Source organism: Saccopteryx bilineata, chromosome 2 (assembly GCF_036850765.1).
Source record: "Saccopteryx bilineata isolate mSacBil1 chromosome 2, mSacBil1_pri_phased_curated, whole genome shotgun sequence".
Classification (NCBI taxonomy): domain Eukaryota; kingdom Metazoa; phylum Chordata; class Mammalia; order Chiroptera; family Emballonuridae; genus Saccopteryx; species Saccopteryx bilineata.
Window position 1 is genome coordinate 187394353 of NC_089491.1, and position 24431 is coordinate 187418783.

The 24431-nt window shown below is 41.8% G+C and overlaps 1 non-coding gene across 1 annotated transcript; it reads left to right on the forward strand.

Annotated features, from left to right (window-relative positions):
• The first annotated feature begins 24096 nt into the window (after positions 1-24096).
• TRNAG-GCC (transfer RNA glycine (anticodon GCC)) lies at positions 24097-24172 on the forward strand. The gene has a single exon. It is a non-coding gene; the product is annotated as a tRNA-Gly (tRNA).
• The last annotated feature ends 259 nt before the right edge of the window (positions 24173-24431 follow it).

A 24431-nucleotide genomic window follows, 5' to 3' on the forward strand; every position in this document is an offset into this window, starting at 1 on the left:
TTATGGTTTTACGGCTTACATTTAAGTCTTTTATCCATTTTGAGTTTATTTTTGTGAATGGTGAAAGTTGGTGGTCTAGTTTCATTTTTTTGCAGGTAGCTATCCAATTTTCCCAACACCATTTGTTGAAGAGGTTTTCTTTATTCCATTGTATGCTCTTACTTCTTTTCTCAAATATCAGTTGTCCATAAAAGTATGGATTTATTTCTGGGTTCTCTGTTCTGTTCAATTGATCTATATGTCTGTTCTTATGCCAGTACCAGGCTGTTTTGAGTACAATGGCCTTGTAGTATAACTTGATATTCAGAAGTGTGATGCCTCCCACTTTATTCTTCCTTTTCAAGATTGCTGAGGCTATTCGTGTTCTCTTTAGGTTCCATATACATTTTTGAAATATGTGTTCTATATCTTTGAAGTAAGTCATTGGTATTTTAATTGGTATTGCATTGAATTTATGAAATTCTTTGGGTAATATAGACATTTTAATGATGTTTATTATTCCTAACCATGAGCACAGTATATGCTCCCACTTGTTTGTATCTTCCCTGATTTCTTTTATCAATGTTTTATAATTTTCCAAGCACAAGTCTTTAATCTTCCTGGTTAAATTTACTCCTAGGTACTTTATTTTTTTGGTTGCAGTGCTTCCTTAATTTCTCTTTCTGACAGTTCATAGTTATTGTATAAAAATGCCTCTGATTTCTGAGTATTAATTTTATATTCTGTCACCTTGCTGAATTCATTTATCAGATCTAGTAGTTTTTTGACTGAGACTTTAGGGTTTTCTGTATATAATATCATATCATTGGCAAATAATGATAGTTTTACTTCATCTTTTCCAATTTGGATGCCTTTTATTTCCTTTTCTTGTCTGATTGCTGTGGCTAGGACTTCCAGAACTATGTTGAATAAGAGTGGTAAAAGAGGGCACCCCTGCCTTGTTTCTGATCTTAAGAGGATTGCTTTTCATTTTTTCCCATTGAGTATGATGTTGGCTGTGGGTTTCTCATAGATGGCCTTTGTCATGTTGAGGTATGTTCCCTGTATTCCCACTTTACTGAGAGTTTTGATCATGAATAGATGCTGGATTTTATGAAATACTTTTTCTGCATCCATCAAAATTATCATGTGGTTTTTCTTCTTCCTTTTGTTTATGTGATGAATCACATTGATTGATTTGCAAATATTGTACCAGCTTTGCCTCCCAAGAATAAATCTCACTTGATCATGGTGTATGATTTTTTTCATATATTGCTGGATCTGGTTTGCTAATATTTTGTTGAGAATTTTAGCATCTAAATTCATCAGGAATATTGGCCTATAATTTTCTTTTTTTGTGTTGTCTTTGCCTGGTTTTGGAATCAGAATTATACTCGCCTCATAAAAGAAGCTTGGAAGTCTTCCTTCCTCTTGAATTTTTTGAAATAGCTTGAGAAGGATAGGAGTTAGTTCTTCTTTGAATATTTGGTAGAATTCACTTGTGAAGCCATCAGGCCCAGGACTTTTCTTTTATGGGAGTTTTTTTTTATAACTGTTTCAATCTCACTTGTTATAATCGGTCTGTTTAGGTTTTCTGATTCTTCCAGATTGATTTTTGGAAGATTGTATGTTTCAAGGAATTTGTCCATTTCATCTAGGTTGTCTAGTATTTTGGCATACAGTACTTCATAGTATTTTCTTACAATATTTTGTATTTCTGTTGTGTAAGTTGTTATTTCTCCACTTTCTAATTTTATTTATTTGAGTCCTCTCTCTTTTTTCTTGGTGAGTCTGGTTAGAGGTTCATTGATCTTGTTTACCTTTTCAAAGAACCAGCTCCTGGTTTCATTGATCCTCTCTTGTTTCTTTAGCCCCTATGTCATTTTTTTTGCTGTGATCTTTATTATTTCCTTTCTTCTACTAGTTCTGGGCTTTACTTGCTGTTCTTTTTCTAGTTCTTTTAGATGCAGGGTCAAGTTGTTTATTTGAGCTTTTTCTAGCTTCTTGAGCTATGCCTGTAATGCTATGAACGTCCCTGTCAAGACTGCTTTTGCTGTGTCCCATAAGTTTTGAGTTGTTGTGTGCTCGTTATCATTCATTTCTAGGAATTTTTAAACTTCTTCTTTGATCTCATTGTTAACCCATTTGTTATTTAATAACATGCTATTTAGTTTCCAAGTGTTTGAGTATTTTTCAGTTTTTCTGTTGTGGTTGATTTATAGTTTCATGCCACTGTGATCAGAGAAAGTGCTCGATTTGATTTCAATTTTCTTAAGTTTGTTAGACCACTTTTGTGCCTAACATGTGGTCTATCCTAGAGAATGTACCATGAGCACTTGAAAAGAATGTATATTCTGCTGCTTTATGGTGAAAGGTTCTGAAGATGTCTATTAAATCGAGTTCATCTAGCATGTCCTTTAAGTCTGCTGTTTCTTTGTTAATTTTCTTTCTAGAGGATCTATCTAGTGATATTAGTGGGGTATTGAAATCCCCTACTATTATAATATTGCTATTGATCTTGCCTTTAAATACATCAAAGTCTGCTTTATATATTTAGGTGTTCCTAAATTAGGTGTGTGGATATTTATAACGGTTATATCTTCCTGTTAGATTGCTCCCTTTATCATTTTGCCATGACCTTCTTTATCTCTTACTATAGTCTTTGTTTTAAAATTCATTTTGTCTGATATAAGTATTGCTACTCCATCTTTTTTTCCATTTCCATTTGTGTGAAATATTTTTTTCCATCCTTTTTTTTTATAATTTTAATTTTTAATGGGGTGACATCAATAAATCAGGATACATATATTCAAAGATAACAAGTCCAGGTTATCTTGTCGTTCAATTATGTTACATACCCACCACCCAAAGTCAGATTGTCCTCTGTCACCTTCTATCTTGTTTTCTTTGTGCCCCTCCCCACCCCCTTTCCCTCTCCCATTCCCCCCTCCCCCCCGTAACCACCACACTCTTATCAATGTCTCTTAGTTTCATTATTACGTCCCACCTACGTATGGAATAATACAGTTCCTGGTTTTTTCTGATTTACTTATTTCGCTTCGTATCATGTTATCAAGATCCCACCATTTTGCTGTAAATGTTCCGATGTCATCATTTCTTATGGCTGAGTAGTATTCCATAGTGTATATGTGCCACATCTTCTTTATCCAGTCATCTATTGATGGGCTTTTTGGTTGTTTCCATGTCCTGGCCACTGTGAACAATGCTGCAATAAACATGGGGCTGCATGTGTCTTTACATATCAATGTTTCTGAGTTTTGGGGATATATACCCAGTAGAGGGATTGCTGGGTCATAAGGTAGTTCTATTTTCAGTTTTTTGAGGAACCACCATACTTTCTTCCATAATGGTTGTACTACTTTACATTCCCACCAACAGTGTATGAGGGTTCCTTTTTCTCCACAGCCTCTCCAACATTTGCTATTACCTGACTTGCTAATAACAGCTAATCGAACGGGTATGAGGTGGTATCTCATTGCTGTTTTGATTTGCATTTCTCTAATAGCTAAAGAAGATGAGCATCTTTTCATATATCTGTTGGCCATTTGTATTTCTTCCTGGGAGAAGTGTCTGTTCATATCCTCTTCCCATTTTTTTATTGGATTGTTTGTTTGTTTGTTCTTGAGTTTTATGAGTTCTTTGTATATTTTGGATATTAGGCCCTTATCTGAGCTGTTGTTTGAAAATATCATTTCCCATTTAGTTGGCTTTCTGTTTATTTTGTTATCAGTTTCTCTTGCTGAGCAAAAACTTCTTAGTCTGATGTAGTCCCATTCATTAATTTTTGCCTTCACTTCTCTTGCCATTGGAGTCAAATTCATAAAACGCTCTTTAAAACCCAGGTCCATGAGTTGAGTACCTATGTCTTCTTCTATGTACTTAATTGTTTCAGGTCTTATGTTTAGATCTTTGATCCATTTTGAGTTAATTTTTGTACAGGGGGAGAGACTGTAGTCCAGTTTCATTCTTTTCCATGTGGCTTTCCAGTTTTCCCAGCACCACTTATTGAAGAGGCTTTCTTTTCTCCATTGTGTGTTGTTGGCCCCTTTATCAAAAATTATTTGACTATATATATGTGGTTTTATTTCTGGACTTTCTATTCTGTTCTATTGGTCTGAGTGTCTATTTTTCTGCCAATACCATGCTGTTTTGATTGTCGTGGCCCTATAATAGAGTTTGAAGTCAGGTATTGTAATGCCCCCAGCTTCATTCTTTTTCTTTAGGATTGCTTTGGCTATTCGGGGTTTTTTATAGTTCCATATAAATCTGATGATTTTTTGCTCTATTTCTTTCAAAAATGTCATTGGAAGTTTGATGGGAATTGCATTAAATTTGTATATTGCTTTGGGTAATATAGCCATCTTGATTATATTTATTCTTCCTAGCCAAAAACAAGGTATATTCTTCCATCTCATTATATCTTTTTTGATTTCCCTTAACAATGGTTTATAGTTTTCATTATATACGTCCTTTACATTTTTTCTTATGTTTATTCCTAAGTATTTTATTTTTTTTGTTGCAATCGTGAAGGGGATTATTCTTTTGAGTTCCTTCTCAGTTGTTTCATTGTTGGCATATAGAAAGGCTATTGACTTCTGTATGTTAATTTTGTATCCTGCGACCTTACTGTATTGGCTTATTGTTTCTAGTAGTCTTTTTGTGGATTCTTTGGGGTTTTCGATGTATAGGATCATATCATCTGCAAAAAGTGATACCTTTACTTCTTCTTTTCCGATATGGTTGCCTTTTATTTCTTTGTCTTGTCTGATTGCTCTGGCTAGAACCTCTAGTACCACATTAAATAAGAGTGGAGAGAGTGGACAACCCTGTCTTGTTCCTGATTTAAGGGGGAAAGCCTTCAGTTTAGTGCCATATAATATGATGTTAGCTGATGGTTTATCATATATGGCCTTTATCATGTTGAAATATTTTCCTTCTATACCCATTTTGTTGAGAGTCTTAAACATAAAATTGTGTTGTATTTTATCGAAAGCCTTTTCTGCATCTATTGATAAGATCATGTGGTTTTTGTTCTTTGTTTTGTTGATATGGTGTATTACGTTAACCGTTTTACGTATGTTGAACCATCCTTGAGATTCTGGGATGAATCCCACTTGATCATGATGTATTATTTTTTTAATATGTTGTTGTATTCGATTTGCTAGTATTTTGTTTATTATTTTAGCATCTGTGTTCATTAGAGATATTGGTCTGTAGTTTTCTTTTTTTGTGCCATCCTTGCCTGGTTTTGGGATGAGGGTTATGTTGGCCTCATAAAATGTGTTTGGAAGTATTGCTTCTTCTTCAATTTTTTGGAAGACTTTGTGTAGAATAGGAACCAAGTCTTCTTTGAATGTTTGATAAAATTCGCTGGTATAGCCGTCAGGTCCTGGACTTTTATTTTTGGGGAGGTTTTTAATGGTTTTTTCTATTTCTTCTCTACTGATAGGTCTGTTTAGGCTTTCTGCTTCTTCTTGACTCAGTCTAGGAAGGTTGTATTTTTCTAGGAATTTATCCATTTCTTCTTGGTTGTTGAATTTAGTGGCATAAAGTTTTTCATAGTATTCTACAATAATTCTTTGTATATCTACGGTGTCCGTGGTGATTTCTCCTCTTTCATTTTGGATTTTGTTTATATGAGTTCTTTCTCTTTTTTCCTTGGTAAGTCTTGCCAAGGGTTTGTCAATTTTGTTGATCTTTTCAAAGAACCAGCTCCTTGTTCTATTAATTTTTTCTATAGTTTTTCTGTTCTCTAATTCATTAATTTCTGCTCTGATTTTTATTATCTCCCTTCTTCGGCTGGTTTTGGGTTGTCTTTGTTCTTCTTTTTCTAGTTCCTTAAGGTGGGAAGTTAAGTGGTTCACTTGGGCTCTCTCTTGTTTGTTCATATATGCCTGAAATGATATGAACTTCCCTCTTATCACTGTTTTTGCTGCATCCCATAGATTCTGATATGTTGTATTGTCATTTTCATTTGTCTGTATATATCTTTTGATCTCTGCACTTATTTCTTCTTTGACCCATTCATTTTTTAAAAGTATGTTGTTTAGCTTTCACATTTTTGTGGGATTTTTTCCTCTTTTTTGCAGTTGAATTCTAGTTTCAAGGCTTTATGATCAGAAAATATGCTTGGTACAACTTCAATTTTTCTGAATTTGCTGATGTTGTTTTTGTGGCCCAACATATGGTCAATTCTTGAAAATGATCCATGTACAGTGGAGAAAAATGTATACTCAGTCACTTTGGGATGAAATGTCCTGTAGATGTCTATCATATCCAGGTTCTCTAGTGTTTTGTTTAAGGCCACTGTGTCTTTATTGATTCTCTGTTTGAATGACCGATCTAGAGCCGTCAGCGGTGTATTGAAGTCTCCAAGTATGATTGTGTTTTTGTTTTAAGATCAATAAGTAGCTGTCTTATATATTTTGGTGCTCCTTGGTTTGGTGCATATATATTAAGAATTGTTATGTCTTCTTGATTCAGTGTCCCCTTAGCCATTATGAAATGGCCATTTTTGTTTCTGAGTACTTTTCCTGTCTTGTAGTCAGCATTATCCGATATGAGCACTGCTACACCTGCTTTTTTTTGGATGTTATTTGCTTGGAGTATTGTTTTCCAGCCTTTCACTTTGAGTTTGTTTTTATCCTTGTTACTTAGATGAGTTTCCTATAGGCAGCATACAGTTGGATTTTCTTTTTTAATCCATTCTGCTACTCTGTGCCTTTTTATTGGTGAGTTTAATCCGTTTACATTTAGTGTAATTATTGATACTTGTGAGTTCCCTATTGCCATTTTATATCTTGCTTTCTGTTAGTTTTGTGTCTTGTTTGATCCTTCTCTTTCATTTTTCTATCTTTTGTTTTTATTTGGTTGTATTCCATACATCTTTCCTCTGTTGCTATCTTTTTTATCTCATGTGCTTCTGTGGTGGTTTTTTCAATGGTGGTTACCTTTGAGTAATAAAAAGGGTCCCTACCCTGTTCATTGTAGCGAACTATTTTGTGAGTACTTTTGCACTCCATCATCCTTTGCTACTGTTAATCTCCATCTTCTCCCCCTCTTTCTTTTTGTTGTTGTCACAGTTTAAATTTGGTGTTATTGTCTTCTTCTTGGAGCTTTTACTTGTGGCTCTGTTTTTTTTTTTATTTGTATCTGATTGGAGAACCCCCTTTAGTAATTCCTGGAGTGGGGGTTTTCTGATGATAAATTCCCTCATCTTTTCTGTATCTGTGAATGTTTTTATTTCTCCTTCGTATTTGAAGGATAGCTTTGATGGGTATAGTATTCGTGGTTGAAAGTTCCTCTCTTTCAGGACTTTAAATATTGGGGTCCACTCTCTTCTAGCTTGTAGAGTTTCTTCTGAGAAATCTGATGATAATCTAATGGGCCTTCCTTTATATGTTGTATTCTTCTTTTCCCTGGCTGCCTTGAGAATTTTTTCTTTGCTGTTGGTTTGTGTCAATTTCATTATGATATGCCTTGGAGTAGGTTTGTTGGGGTTAAGAAAACTCGGAGTTCTGTTTGCTTCTTGAACTTGAGGCTTTAGTTCTTTCCACAGGTTTGGGAAGTTCTCATCTATTATTTGTTTGAGTATGTTCTCCATTCCATTTTCTCTCTCTTCTCCCTCTGATATACCTATTATTCTTATGTTATTCTTTTTGATGGAGTCAGATAATTCTTGTAGGGCTATCTCATTTTTTTTAATTTTTGAGTCTCTTTCTTCTTCTCTGTTGTGCCTCAAGTTGCTTGTCTTCTATTTCACTAATCCTCCCTTCTATCTAACCTGTTCTATTAGCTAAGCTTGTTACTTCGTTTTTCAGCTCGTGAATTGAGATTTTCATCTCTGTTTGATTTGTTTTTATAGTTTCAATTTCCTTGGACATATATTCTTTGTGTTCATTGAGTTGTTTTCTGAGCTCCTTAAATTGCCTTTCTGTGTTTTCTTGTATATCTCTGAGTATTTTTAGGATTTCTATCTTGAATTCTCTGTCATTTAGCTCCAAGGTTTCCAATATATTAAATTTTTTCTCCATAGATTTTTTCTCATCTAGCTGTGTTACGTCTCTTTCTTTTGTATCCATGATATTCGATTTTCACTTCCTTAATGGCATCTGAGTGTGGTTTTGTTGATAGTATTAATGAGATTTAATAAAGAATAAAAAGTTAAAAAAATAAAAAAATAATAAAAAAAATAAAAAATAAAAAAGAGTTGTTCTTTTTTAAAATATTAATAATGAAATAAAGAAAAATAAAATAAAATAAAAATTTTAAAAAAAGGAAATTATTCCCCTCCCTCCTTTTTTCCTCTCCTCTCCTCTCCCCTCTTTCTTGAGAAAATCTTGTGGTGAACTGTGAATTATAACAAACAATGCCTGTGATGGAGGGCCTGAATTGGGGAAAAGTAATAAAGGGGCAAAAAAAAAAAGAAAAAAAAAAAAGAAAAAAAAAGAGTGTATGGACCCACAAAAAGCAAATAAGGAAAAAATTTGGGTCAAGAATAAAATGATTTGCTTTTAGGTGTTGGTTTTCTAAGAGTTATGATGAGAGGAATAAGAGGAAAATGGAAAAATGGGGGGGACAAATTAAAAAATTAATATTGTATTTAGTGGAACAAGAACTAGATAATATGGAGAGCCAGGGATGGGGGCACTGCTAGTGAGTTAAAAAGGTGAAGTAAAAACCCCCCAAAATGCCACAAACATAAGTTTGAGTCCCAGATAAGAGAATTTGTTTGTTATTGAGGTTTGAATGAGAGGAGATGTAAAGGAGAAAGGAAGAAACTAATATAGAGGGAGAAAAGAAAGAGAGAGAGAGAAAAAAAGAGGGAACCACTAAAAGAAGAAAAAAGAAAGGAGAGAGAGAGAGAGAGAGTTAAGGGTTTTGGAGTGCAACCCTCATAGAGAGAAAGGAAGAGGAGAGAAAAGATAATGGGAGATGTAACACTTATGGGTAGTGTAGTTCAAGGAGAAGAGAGAGTAAGACCGGCAGAGAGTTAATCGGCCAAATTGGAGGAGGAAAAAAAGTATCAAGAATGAAGATAAGAGAAACAAATGAACAAATATAATAAAATGGGATAGGTTATAAAGTCTGCAGATTATTCTTTATTTTGAGAGGTTATCTTCTTGCTTTTTCTTTTCTCTCCCTCTTCCTGGTTGGTGACTCTGTACCTCAGGTTCTGCCCCTTTGGCACGCTCATGTAGAGGTTTGCAGTTAATAAGTCTCTATGGCAATGTCATGTATTGTGCTTTAGTCTCGTTGGCAGTCGAGGCTCATTAGTATTTATAGGCTCCGACAGTGAGAGAGTCCGTGTTCCTGAAGCCTTTCTCCTAGTCTTTCCTTCCTCAATTAGTAGCCTGATAATCCAGCTATGGGGTTGCTGCTGCCTCTGCCTGGATAGTAAGAGGCTCCAATAGCTGGCAACTCCCCACTCTATTTCCACTCAGCACAGGGCTCTGGGTAAGGCTCAGTCAGTCAGAGCTGCTAGCATAATCAGGCGGGCTTTCCGCCCATTCAAAGACCTCTGGCTCTGCCACTCTGTCTGGTAACAAAGGCGGGTGCCCACTTCCGGGGCGCTTGGAGGAAACTCTCACTCACTGTCTGCGACCAGGATATCTGGCCAGCAGTCTCACGCTCTGAGTGAAACCCCCAACTGCAGGGAAAAGTTGCAGCGTTGGAATTGAGTCTCGCTCCGTCCCCGTGCGCGGCTTTTGCATGGCGCTGGGGCGGCCCGAGATTCCGCTTTGGTCCACACAAAGGCCCCTGACTCTGCCCCTCTGTGGATAACACAGGCGCGCACTGCCGAGGCACTCGGAGGAATCTCTCATTCACTATCTGCGCGCGCAAACCCGGATATGAGTCCAGCCGCGTTTCCCTCTGAGTGAAACCCTCGCCCGCACGGAAAATCTCCACCGTTGGAATTAGTTCTCACTCCCTCCCGTGCGTGGCTTTCCCAGGGTGCTGGGGCTGCCCAGAGACTCTGCCCTCAGCCCACAGAAAGGCCTCTGACCCTGCCTGTCCGTGGGGCAACACGGGCACCCACTCCTGGGGCTTAGGAAGAAATCTCTCGCCCACTAACTGCGCGCACGCCGACCAGGAGACCAGGTAAAATGGCCGCTTTGCTTGTCTTTCCTTGTTTGGGTTTGGAGCGAGTGTTAGCTTGTATTGCCCGGGTTGCCACAGGATCAGATTTTCCTCGGCTTGGATCTCCGTGCCACAGCCTGGTTCGGCCATTTGTGCCACGGCCTGGATCTATTCACCCACTTTGCCCGCCTCAGTTTCTATATTCACAGTTACCAGAGAAAGCCGCCCTGTTTAGGTTAGTGAGGAAGGCGGAGCATTTCTTACTCCCTATTTCCTTCGGGGTTTGGTTATATATTTAGCCAATTTTTCACTCAACCATACCTTTGGGTGTATTGCGAAGCATCTGGAGGCTCCAAGTATAGGTTTTTCTGTTTCTGGTTGAAGATCTTGTTGAGTTTTGGGGGAGATTTATCGGTATCGCTTCCTACCCCACCATTACTCTGACGTCATCTTCCATCCTTTTATCTTCCGTCTATGTGCATCTTTTGTTTTAAGGTGTGTCTCCTGTAGACAGCACATGTATGGGTCTTGTTTTCTTATCCACGCAGCTACCCTATGTTTTTTGATTGGATCATTTAATCCATTTACATTTAAGGTTATTATTGATATGTAATTGTTTATTGCCATTTTATTCTTTAAAACTGTATTCCTCTTTTGCTGTATTCTTTTTCCCCATTTATCTGTTTACAACAGTTCCCTTACCATTTCTTGCAGCCTTGGTTTGGTTGTAGTGAATCTCTTGACTTTTTTTTTGTCTGGAAAGCTTTTTATTTTTTCTTCAATTTTAAACGATAGCCTTGCTGGATAAAGTAGTCTTGGTTGTAGGCTCTTGTTCTGCATTATTTTGAATATTTCTTGATATTTTGTTCTGGCCTCAAGTGTTTCTGTTGAGAAGTCAGAAGTCATCCTTATGGAGGCTCCTTTGTAGGTGATAGTCTTTTTTTCTCTAGCCCCTTTTAATATTTTCTCTTTATCACTTAGCTTTGGTATTTTAATTATGATGTGTCTTGGTGTAGATTTCTTTGGGTTTCTTTTTAATGGAATTCTCTGTGCTTCTTGATCTTGTGAGATGTTTTCCTGCCTTAATTGAGGGAAGTTTTCAGCTATGATATGTTTGAACAAAGTCTCTATCCCTTGTTCTTTCTCTTCTTCTTCAGGAACCCCTATGATGTGGATGTTGTTTCTCTTCATGTTGTCACAGAGCTCTCTTAGAGGTTCCTCAGACTTTTTGTGTTTCTTTTCTTTTTTTGCTCTGCTTCCATGCCTTCATTTATCTTGTCCTTTAACTCCCTGATTTGATTCTCAGCTTCATCCATCCTGCTTTTAATTCCTTCCATTGTGTTCTTCATTTCTGATATTGTATTTGTCATTTCTAACTGATTCTTTTTTAGTATTTCAATGTCCTTTTTTATATTTGCTATCTCTTTATTTAGGTGCTCGTAATGACCATCTATTGTTGTTCTAATATCTTTGAGCATCTTAACAATTGTTATTTTAAACTCTGCATCTGGTAATTTGGTTATATCTGACTCATTCAGGTCATTTTCTGGGGAGTTCTCTTGAATCATTTGTGTTGCATTTCTCTGCCTTCTCATTTTGTCTGTGTAAAAGAATGTTTTGGCCACTGGAGTCCACTGGGTGTGGCCTCTGTGTTCCCTAGGTGTGGTCTGTCTGAAGGCCCACCACACCCTCTGCTGTTGCTGCCTAGGGTGTTCGGGTATGGGCGTTGCCAGTGCCTGCCCACTGAGGCTGTTGCTCTGGTTTCTGCCTCTCCTTCATAGGAGTGGCTGTGATTATGTGCTCAGGTGTACAAGCCTTGGTGGCCTTGGCCTTTGCCCCACCCCCGCAGGTGGCATTATGCTCGGCCCTGAGGGCAGGAGTGAGCACCTTTGCTCAGCTGCGGGTCTCCGCCTGTTTCTGGGCTTTCGCCCTGCCCTTGCAGGATGAGCCCACTCATGAGACAGCTGCAAGCCTTGGCTCCACAGGCCCAGTGGGATTGCATGCCCACGCTCAGTCATATCCACACTTTGTACAGTATCTGCCCATACTGAGTCAGAGCTGGCCTGTGAGACCAACAGAGCTTGCTAGGTGGACAACAAGTAGCTTATAAGGCACTGGGACTTCTACCTTATTCTCTCAGATCACTTGCTGAGGGAAGCCACTGACATGTCTTGTGGACACTCAGGCAGCCATGGGGGAAGCCCACATTGAAAAGAACTGAGGCTGCTTGCTTATAGCTAGCACTGCCCAGCAGCCACTTGAGTGAGCCAACTTGGAAGAGAAGCCTCCAGTTCCAGGTGCTTTCAGATGAGACCACGGCCCCAGTCAACATCTGACTGTAGCCTCAACACTTGAGCTGGAACCCTGCAGCCAGGACGCACCAGAACTCTCGCCACAGAAACTATAAGAGATGTAAATAGCTATAAGTAATTACACTGGTGAACACAATTTTTGTTACATCCACAAAAACACTTGTTCTTACCTAATTCGAGTGTGCTGATCTCAAATCTGACATTAGTTTTTCTCTATAAGCTACAGGTTTTTTTGCAATTCAAGATTTTAGGTTTTCATCTTATTGTAAAATTTTCAACATTTAGTTTAACATAATGAAGTAAAATGTCTTCTTGGGCATCATCTTTGTGAAAATATAATGATTTATATAATGCAGTAAATACACTAATACACTAAAAGATATGATTGCATCAGAATTTGTCTAGAATTTCAAAATAGAACATATTAAAACAGTTATTTTAATCATAACATTTTTGCAAAACTCATTTAAATTCTATTCAGGTAAAAATTTGCATTTGTAGCTCTTGCATTTGTGTACTTGTCGAGAACAATCTCATTTGATGCTCCAGCAATAGTCTGCTCATCACTAACAGCTCCAAGATTTTCAGGAAACTTATCAAGGTGACTGTTCAGGAAGTGAATCTTAACACTCATGTTACATCTAATGTCGTGGAAAGCCAACAACATCCTTTGAACCAGAAGTTTATAGTTTTCTGCTTTTTTGTTGCCAAGGAAGTTCTTTGTAACTGCAACAAAAGACTGCCATGCTGCTTTCTCCTCCTTATTCATCTTCATGGCAAATTCTTCATCATGTATGAGGATGCAGATTTGAGGTCCATCGAATACACCTGCTTTTATCTTCTCAAAAGACAAGGCAGGAAAAGCAGAAATAATATGTTGAAAGCATTCACTTTCTCTATTCAAAGCCTGAACAAACTGCTTCATTAAGCCAAGTTTGATGTGACGTGGGGGAGAAATGATCCTGTCTCGATTAACTACAGGTTCATTCACAATATTCTGCATCCCTACTTCCAGAGTTTCATGTTTTGGCCACTCCTTCTGTGTTCAGTGTTTCTCCCAAGCTCGGCTGTCCCACAAACATAGAAAGCAAGGTTACTTTGTGAAACCTCTCTGTTGTCCTAGCAGAAAATTTACCATTTTAAAATCCACACAAATGATCCAGTTATGCTCCTCATACTTCAGAAAGTCAAGGACAATTTTGATGTCATTATAATATACTCGCAGATGAGTTGAATAACCAATTGGAAACGCTGCATAAACATTACTGTTGTGTAGGAGAACACATTTCAGACTCTGTTTAGAGCTGTCAAGAAATAGTCACCATTCTGTTGGACTGTAAGTGGTAACACCTAGCTGGCTGAGAAGACTACTGATATCTTGACAGTAAAGAAAGCATTTGTCTTTAGAAAAAAGTCCACAAAAATTTATTCACACTTCCTGAAGTGGGATACTTTAGCTGACTGGTGAAGTACATTCTTTTCTTGAAGCCTGGAGGCTAATAACTCAGCTGCTTTCTTTGATTGGCCCAAACCTCTTACTAAGTCATTCAATTCAGGTTGGCTATCCTGCTGAGGGGTTAATGACTGCTTGGCATCAGAAGAAGACCATTCAGATTCTACAACCATTTTCTCATGCATCTTATCAAAATACACTTGATCACCATGTTCACTTTCTTTGTCCTTAGAAGAAATAAAACCATTGAAAACTGGAACCGGGAGTGTCTCAGAGTGTGGGATAGGTCGTATTGCTGAAAGAATATTAGGATATGCAATCATATGCCGTTTTTTCTTGCTGATGCCCTTTGTATGGATCAGACAGAAATAACAGTCCATGCTGTGGTCCTTAGGTTCACGCCAAACCATGGGAATACCAAAAGGCATTCCTTTGCATTTTCCTTTTGTCCAATCATGAAGCATTTCCTCACAATTATGACACATAATATAAGGAATTCAATTCTTGTCTTGATCACCCAGGGGAACTTGAAAATAAGCAATATATGCACGTGTCACAAATGATGAAATATTGTGCCTTTGACATTGAAGTGTGTAACAGCCACATATATAACAGAAGGTGTCAGAACTATTCTTACATTTACACCTACTCAAAGAAGCCACAATTCAGTCTTAAAACAAAATAAGAGGGTATTTTTATCAGATAATAATTTTTTACATTTAAAAACAACTACAATTATGTAAAAGTGATGTTTGTAAAACATTAATTGCCTTGTGGTTATGTTCAATCCAAGAGTCGTTGCCCTTTAACTCCAATTTAATAACCAATGCATGCCATTAACTGTAACAAAAAGAAATTAAAATTGCATAAAAACTGGAGCATGTACCAAAAAACAGATTTCAGATTTGGAATCAGCGATGTAGAAATATATAGAAAAAGTTCTAAAACCTCATGCAACAGAAAATAAAAAAAAAAATTGTTCCCCAGTGTTATCATTGTGGTTTTTAAGGCATTACATTTAGGATGATTTGCTATGAAGAATTAGAACATAATTACAGTACCTCTTGCTGCTTTTTGGGAAGAAATCCCATGTGGCTCCCTTTTGTCTAGTACTTATCAATACTTTGTGACATGCACTAGGCTGGGGGACTAACATTCACAGTTCTCACGTTTGTGAAGCAGGGATGCTCACAGAGCCAGTGTTGTCTTCATCTCCATCTGACAGATGAGGACATGAGGGTCCAGGGTGGGGAGGAACCTGCCAAAGTCAGACAGATATAATAAGGCATATCTATCTGTGCTAGGATTTGAACACACAGCTCAAGCTCTTAACCATGCATATTATATTTCCTTGTAAATGCTTCATCCAGGAAAAAGTTACTGGGACCCTGCAGTGTGCCAAGCACTCGGTTGGGTCTTAGAGGATGTATCCTGCCCAACAATGCCAGGAGATGACTCTGGCCACGCTGGTGTGGCCCTCAGCCTCTTCGGTGTGGGCCCCGGTCACTCCACAGCCACGCCTCTCCTTCACCACAGGCTGAAGAACTCACCTGTTGCCTCTCCCCTCAGGAGCCCTTCCCTTCAGCATTTTCTCACAAGTAGCAGAGAGACACAGTCTTGAACTGTCCACAAAAACACATGCCAGGCCCAGCTCTTGAGAAGGGCTTCCTGGCTAAGCATTGCCAGACAACGCACTGAGTAAATGAAAGTAACTAGTAGTGGATGTTACAGAGGTCTCAGATACTGGTGGTTTTAGAATTCTGATCCTTCATGCGATGGTATTTGTTAAGCATTTACCATGTGCCAGGTACTCTTATGGGCACTTGGGACAGACAGAGCAGCGAAAAAAGCAAAGATCCTGGCCCTGAAGTAGCTCTCAATAAACAATGTACTATGTCACGCAGTGATAGCTGCTGTGGAAACAAGAAAACAGGGAGCAGAACAAAGGGGTTGGGAACACTGGGGGTATGGTGGTGAAGCCTACAGAATCCATGGGCTCGATCAGGGTGGGCCTCATGCGGATTGAGGGGAAAGGGTTGGCAGGTGACCAACTGTCCCGTTTGCCTGGGACCAAGGGGATGGGAAAGCATCAGTGCTACAACCTGAAAGTTCTGGGTAAACTGGGAAGGGGTGGCCATCCCAGGAGCTGGTCCAGCGGGCACAGGAAAGATAGCTCCAGGTGCCTAGCTCTGTGGTTCTCAGCCGGGAGTGATTTGGCCCCCAGGGGACATTGGGCAGTATCTGGAGACATTTCTGGTCATCAAAGCTGGGGTGGGAAATGCTACTGTCATCTGGAAGGCAGAGGCCAGGAAAGCTGTGGAAAATGGAAAATTCCCCTGCGCACAGCACAGCCCCCACTGCAAAGGATGGGTGACCTGGCTCCCACTGTCCAGAGCACCAAACCAGTGTAATGGGCTAGATTCTCAGTCTTCTCTGGAGTCACTTAGAAAATTTCATTTGCCTTCTACTTCCCTTTCTATTCCTGAGGCTGGACTAGTCCTCTGATCACACCTAAAGATAAAGGTCTTGTCTCCTCTTCCTCTAGAGTGTGTCCCCATGGTCACTGCCTCCGTACACCAACCCAGACAGGCCAGCAGGGCCTCCTTAAATGGGTACTGTCTCTATCTTCCTGTGTCTCTGCCTGGCCATCCCCAAATCATCTTCCTAAAGAGGATTTTTCAGGCCACCATCAAACCATCAAAGTCCCCCTAGTCTTCCCAAGAGGGGTGGTGGAGGTGGTGGGATGGTGGCTTTATCGTGGCCACAGACATGAAAGGGACACCCCTTTGCAACATGCCTCCTTTTCAGCAGCACTCTTTGAGATAGCCTGTGGGTTCTGGAGGTGACTGGGAGCCACGAAGAGGGTAGATTTCATTGATCCTTTTGCTACATTGGAAATTTGAAAAGTTAAGATAGATTCCTAGTTCCTTAGAACATATTGGGGCCAAGGCTTCCTGGCACCGGCACTTGAACATAATCTCCCTGAGTGCTGACCTGCACATTCATGGTTTCACTATGTTTAGACACACATTCTACCTACCACCTCTGACAAGGTTGTGCTGCCAACCGGTAAGGGGAGCAGGCAATTCGACAACTGTAGGGACAGGGCAGACAGAGTAGCTTGCCACGTAGCCACTTTGTAAGGCATAAGCTGGGTTTCATAGAGCCCCAATTTCAGGTCAAGAAGGATTTTTAGCCCTGGCCGGTTGGCTCAGTGGTAGAGTATTGGCCTGGCATGCAGGAATCCCGGGTTCGATTCCCGGCCAGGGCACACAGAAGAAGCGCCCATCTGCTTTTCCACCCCTCCCCCCTCTCCTTCCTCTCTCTCTTTCCCTCCCGCAGCCGAGGCTTCATTGGAGCAAAGTTGGCCCAGGTGCTGAGGATGGCTCCATGGCCTCTGCCTCAGGCACTAGAATGGCTCTGGTCACAACAGAGCAAGGCCCCAGATGGGCAGAGCATCGCCCTCTGGTGGGCATGCCGGGTGGATCCCGGTCAGGTGCATGCAGGAGTCTGTCTGACTGCCTCCCCGTTTCCAACTACAGAAAAAAAAAGTAAAAAGGAAGGATTTTTAGGCCCTGGCCAGTTAGCTTAGTGGTAGTGTGTTAGCCTGGTGTGTGAAAGTATCAGGTTTAATTCCTGGCCAAGGCACACAGGAGAAGCACCCATCCGCTTCTCCACCCCTCCTCCTTCTCTCTCTGTCTCTCTCTTCCCCCTTTCCTCAGTCATGTCTCATTCAACTTTGTTGGCCCTCAGTGCTGAGGATGACACCAAGGCCTTGCCTCAGGTGCTAAAATAGCTCGGTTGCTGAGCAATAGAGCAACAGCCCAGAAGGGCAGAGCATCACCTGGTAGGGGACTGCATGGACCCCAGTCGGGGCACATGTAGGAGCCTGTCTCTCTGCCTCCCTGCCTCTCACTTAATTTACAAAAAAAGAAAAAAGAATTTTTAGAACATTCAAATTGTAGATTTTAGATTCCTTTGGGTCTTCATATAAGTTCCGTGAGGGCTGAGATCTTTCTAAATTCATCAGTGAAACTCAACCTTCCAGAAAATGCCCAGCCCATCGTAGATATTTGATAAACTCTTGTTGACATGAGTGTCATTCACAGGCTCTGTGACTGGACCAGCTTCCTCCCAGGCTTCCTGAAGATGCTCCAGCAAAGATTTCTTGTGCACAGAGCGGGCAAGGAAGTTGGCCCCTGGCCTGACCTGGGTGGCTGACTCTTTATTCTGGATGCAGGACTGGCTGGTTCCTGACTGAGCTTCTAGAGCCCCATTCCCACCCCATTCTAGATCATTTATGTGTCAGTGGGCCTGAGCACAGCCCTGGCACAAAGTAGTTGCTCAGTAAATACTGATCGATTGAAGGAAAGAATGAATGAATGTGGGCTCTGGTCAAGCTCTCCTTTACTCCATAGCCATAGTCAGGGTCCAACCAAGATGGGCAGAGACATAGCTTTTGACTCGGACCTGGGGCTTAAGCACTGTTGGATTCTATGTATTTTCTACAAGTCCTGCTTAAACATGGAACCTGAGACTAGCTGCTGGCTCCTCACCCCCTTTCCTCTTCCCGTTGCTAGGCTAGAAATTGCCACTGGTGACATGACACTTCTGAGTACCAGGTTTTTGCTTCCTGTGCATTTGGGGTCAGTGTTTGAGAGGATCCACCACTTAGGAGAGCAGAGGTGCAGGAGTGACAGGCAGTCTCCCTGAGCCAGGAGGGCTCTCCTGCCTGGAACGTGAGGTGCATGTCGAAAGGCTCTCAGGGTACCCAAAGCCGTGCCAATTTGCAGTAATTAAGCGGCAAGACCCAAGTGAATGAGTTTGGAGTTACCACCTGACAGCCAGATGCCTGGGGTAGGAATGGAGGCCCAGTGCACAGGGACCCTCCTCATGTGGAAATCCAGCTTGCTGAAATAGTTGGTGACAAATCAGTGGAAAAATAATGATGGTGATTTGATGCTAATGTGGAAGCTCACTCCCAGGGCTTCCACACATAATCTCTTTTCCCGACAATGTCCTGAGGAGTCAGGGACTTGGCTTGGCCTCTGCTTTCTGCTCTCTAGATGGACAGCCCACCTCACAGAGCCTGGGTCTCAGCCACAGTGCACCTGCAAAACTGGGAAGATACATCCTGGTTTCCCGGTCAAGACCTTGCCTGTTGCTTGCCCCTGTCCTCTAGAAGGGCCTATGGGAAGCAGTCCCTGGGGAAGTGTTTCTCAGACATCATCTGTTTCAAGCCTGATAGCCGCTCTTTGAAGCAGGTGTTAATATACCCACTTCACAGATGAGCAAATTGAAGCTCAGACCTATCATGCAGCTTGACATGAGAGGGGTGGAACCCAGGTTAGCTTGACACCCAACCACACTCTCAACAATCGTGACCATTCATCTCTCTTACACAGATGAAAGTGGACATTCTGATTTGGTTTGTATCCATTTTCCTGTGCTGCTATAACAAAAGACAACAACTTGGTGGCTTAAAACAACAAAAATGTATTCTCTCACCATTCCAGAGGCCAGAAGACCAAATTCAAGGTGTCTGCCAGGCTGTGCTCTCGAAGGCTCCAAGAGAGGATCTGTCTCTTGCCTTTCTTATAGGTTCTTGTGTTGCCAGCAATTCCCAGGTCCCTTGGCTGGAGGAGGCATAAATCCAACCCTCCACCTTCATGTGACATTTCCCTAAGTGTATGTGTCTTCACAAGGTCACCTTCTTTGAGGACCAAGTCACATCTACTTACTCCTGTGACCATATCTTAATTTAACCAATTACATTTATAAAGATCCCATTTCCAAATCGGGTCACATTTAGAAGCACTTGAACACATCTGACTTGGAGGGGGTCATATTTACTCCATAACAGGTGTTATAATTCTCTTTAGTCTACTTTGAACATAGAACAAGGGACATGACTCTAAAGAAAGGCACACAAGCAACTCAACTACAAATGGCAATTTCTCAAAAGAGCTGCACAGTCCCTTCCTGAACTCTATAAACACTAGTGCCAGTACTCAGCTTGGGGCCCTCTAGGACTCTCATGCCCAGAGCTAGAACTCGCATCAGGGATCTCCAGAGGTTCCTTGGAATTCCCAGTTCTGCAAAATCTCCTCGGGTTAAATTTGATGTGTTGGCCCTGAGCTCCCTCTCCAATAGGTTCCCCATTCCAAAAAAAAAAAAAAAAGGACCATGATGCCTTTCAAAACAATGGGCACTTGTCAGATTATCTGTTTGAAGAAAAGAAAGAGAGGACACACGGAGATTTGTCAGGAGCAGAAGAGGGCAGAGACAGGGTGACTTATTGTCAGTGACACCAATTTATCCTATTAAGGAGTGATGAAAAGTTTTGCTTGGCAATTAGTCACAAGAGCCTTTTCCCCAGAGCCAGAAGAAATGGGAAAGGCCCTAGGAAAGACACGCTGGAGAACAGCCACAGCAAAGGCTCCTGACTGAGCCAGCACATTGGACTCTTCCGGGGGATTAAAAAAGTCCCAGAGCAGTGAAATCAGAGTGACCCCTACACGCAGGTAGGTAAGACGCTGAGCTGCAGAGTCCCGTCCAGCACTGTTATCTGAAGGCAGAAAGAGTCAGAAACAGCAGGGCAGAAATAGCTGTCACTTCGCCTCCGTTCATCTGGGTCAGCCAAGGTGGTACTCATTGTCCTGCTCCATTTCTTAGCTCTATTTCTTCTGGTGTTGGGGTGAAACAAGAAATTCTGAGACAGTTGTTTTGATGAGTTCGTTTGGATGGCTATTCTATACAGAAAGACCCATAACAAAATGTTAAAACAGATTTTTCTTACCAAAAATCAGCACAGCAGACATTCCTGACCTTCAGCCCCTCGCTGAGCCTGAAGCACCTCAAGTCCAGAGAGCGGGGAGAGGGGCATGGCCCGGGACAGGGTAGGCCTCAGCATGGTGCAGAGGTCTGCTTCATCTGTTACTTGGTCATAAAAGTAGTTGCAAGCCTGATGGTTTTTGCACATTTCAAAATGTACTGGGGCCAAGAGGATAGCAAATGTTTCAGAATGTCCCTGGTAACAAGGTGCCCACAATAAGGAAAAGCACATGGTCTATGCTGATTGGGAGGACATTTTAGGAGCTGGCTTTGTGCCAGGGACCTGCAGCACCAACTGCAAACAGCCAGCTGCTTGACCGAGTCTCTGTAACCGAGATGGAACATACCTGCTCCGGAAGCACACGGAGACCACGCCCAGCCTTTGTCTTCGCTGAGGACACCCAGGCCCGCAGCCAGTACAGGTCTCCCCATAGCACTCAGCAGCCCCTTTCATGACAAAAAAAAAATATTTTGTCTCTTTCCTTTATTATCCAGAAGTTAAACTCACAGAATTTTAAAAACTCCACATATGTATTGCTGTAAAGAAAAACTAAAGGGCAAGTAACTTATAACACAAATATCACACTTAAAAAAATGTAAAGGCTCAGTCATGTCTGCCCAGAGACCTAAGGAGGGACTCAGAAATTTGCATATATGCGTAAATCACTATGCCTGTGACAACACATTTAGACTGTACTTCTCAGTGGCAGGTCATGTGCCACTAGGGGGCTGCTGTGGTTGACATGCACTTCTGAAACTGTACCCTTGGTAGAATTCTAAAAAAACTTGATAGTTGCATTCCTAAAAATTTCAGTATATATTTAAGCGGGTCAAAAAATATGACCTGTATGTTTTAGTAAATTATGTAATAATGAAGTTTTTTCTAGACTTAAAAAAAAAATCAATATCTTAAGAGAAAATTCTGCACTGTGTGGGGTTTTCCTCACATTTTAAGGTCAGGATGTCTAGCATCATTGACTCTGAATGGCAGTAACTGCCCCCCCCACTGCATCATTGTGACCATTTTAAATGCCCCCTCCAAAAAATGATAGCTCAGTTCCCCCTGGGAATCCATTCACCTGGCTATCAAGTCTTGCTTCCTAAACCTCAGCCCTGTGAGGTTCCCTATGCTCAGATGGTCATTTCTTCTTTTACTCTTCCTTTTTTTTTTTCATTTCTAAGTGGGTTCGCCAACTCTCTGGCTCCGTTGAAGTGGGTAGCATTCACCCAGTGTTGGTCCTCTCACCTCTCCTCCTTGGTCTCACCACCAAGGCTGCTCTCTGCCTTCCTTACAGTGGAGAAGGCAATAGCAACAGTCACTCCAATGACTACTGATCTTCATCTGGTGACCAGAAGATGTTAAGTCTGTCCTTGAAGATGGTGGAGCAGTCTAAAGGTGGGGTTAGATGATTTATGAGAGGCACTACTGGATGTCACCATCGGTGATAACCCTGAACACCTTTTTCTCTTAACTCATTAATTAGTGTTAGTTCTGATAGTCTTATGTTTGGCAGTCTTGAGAGTTTTCTTCTTCTAGTTTGTCTGAGATGGACTAAACAGTGGACAGGAAATTTTAGTGTGCCTAAGAATGACCTAGAAAGTGTGTATAAATTTCAGTTTTCTAAGACTCACTTCAGAGATTCATATTTAATGAGTCTGATTATAGGTTCAGAAACCTGAATTTTTTTTTTTTAAGTGGGAGGCAGGGAGGCAGAGAGACAGAGAGAGACAGACTCCCTCATGTATCCTGACCAAGATTTACCCAGCAAGCCCACTAGGAGGTGATGCTCTGCCCATTTGTGGCATTGCTCCATTGCTCAGCAACCAAGCTGAGGTGAGGCCATGGAGCCATCCTCAATGTGTGGGGCCAACTAGCTTGAGCCATTTGAGCCTTGGTTGTGGGAGGGAAAGAGAGAAAGAGACATAGAGAGAGGGAGAGACAGAGAGAGAGAGAGAAGGGGGAGGGGGAGGGGAAGAGGGGGAGCAGAAGCAGATGGTTGCTTCTCCTGTGTGTCCTGACTGGGAATCCAACCCATGACTTCCACACACTGGGCTGTTGCTCAATTGCTGAGCCAATTGGCCAGGGCCAAACCTGCATTTTTTAACAAGAAGTGCAAGAGGTTCTGAGGCAGGTAGACTTGAGATTGAACTTGGAGAAACACTGCTTAGTTGGGCAGGAGGTGAAAGTGGCAAGTGTTTTCATCAAAATAGGTCTGTGAAGGATTCTTAACGTGGGAATCCACTCAGGGTCTTAACCCTCTAAGGACTTATGTGCTATAAGGACGGGAGGTCTGTGGCAGAGACTTCCATTTATTCTCCTCTCCCATTAGAATTTACTCCAACTTTTTGCTAGGCACAGTCCATGTGGCAAGAAGACAGCATTTCCCAGACTTTTTTTCAGCCAAGCACAGTCATGTGACTAAATTCTGCGAATGGCCAATGGAATGTAAGCAGCAGTGGTGGCTACAACTTCCAGGAAGGGCCCTGGATAAGAGGGCTTTTTGCCCTTTCTGCCCCTTTCTTTCCAGCTGCTCACATGGAAATAGAGACCCCAAAGGAGACTTTGGGGATCAATAATACAGAGCTGGGAGGCAAGATAGAAGGAGCTTGTGTCCCTTGTAATCCTTATTAACTACATGGGACTCAGCATTTCAGCCTCTGCGGATGGAAGAGAGACACAAATGGCTGTCTGGTATAGACCACGTTGTGGGTCTTAATTTAAGATTAAGCAGCACTCAAGCTGGGATCTCACCCTACTGGGAGACCTGTGGCTTCCTGCCCGGCAGTGAGGAACAGTGTGTGCTAGCCATACTTCCACTCTGCCCCCGCCCGTGCATGCCCTGGAACCAAACCAGGGTGCAAAAGGGGGTGGGGCTTTGGGGGGGGCTAGCAGGAAGGGTCACTAAACAAGAACACAAGCCAGAGACCCCTGAAAGCTGTTGGTTCAGAATGGTGGTGAAGCATTGATCCATCAGCATATTGATCCATTAGCTCAGCTTCCTGTGTTAATAGGGGTCACTGCCCTCCACAGATCCAACAAAGGCCCCTGCCCTTGACCTGAGTGGTGGCCCCAGGACAATAGCTGCTGCCTTGGAAAACATAGGAGGTGAGTGCTTGGAGAAAGGGGTGGGTGAACTCCATGTACTCAGGTGAGCACACGCTACATGATCTTGAAGACCCCAGAAGCGATGGAGTGCAATGGTTCCAGGTCCTGTAAAATCCCAGGAACCAGAGCAAGGGAAACCCCCAAATGTGGACTCTGTGAGAAAGCATTTAGGGACCTTCTGCAGCAGGGTTCTCAACACCACATCGGGGAGCTACCCACACAGGACATGATCCTGTTCTGTTCTCTGCTACCATGCACCATGTAGACAGCTGCGCATCCTGTGCCAGTGGCACATTTAAAATCAGCAACAAGCCCTGGCCAGTTGGCTCAGTGGTAGAGCATCGGCCTGCCGTGCAGGAGACTCGGGTTCGATTCCCGGCCAGGGCACACAGGAGAAGCGCCCATCTGCTTCTCCACCCCTTCCCCTCTCCTTCCTCTCTGTCTCTCTCTTCCCCGCCTGCGCCAAAGCTCCATTGGAGCAAAGTTGGCCCAGGCGCTGAGGATGGCTCTGTGGCCTCTGCCTCAGGCACTAGAATGGCTCTGTTTGTAACAGAGTGACACCCCAGATGGGCAGAGCATCAGCCCCTGGTGGGCATGCCGGGTGGATCCTGGTCGGGCGCATGCGAGAGTCTGTCTGACTGCTTCC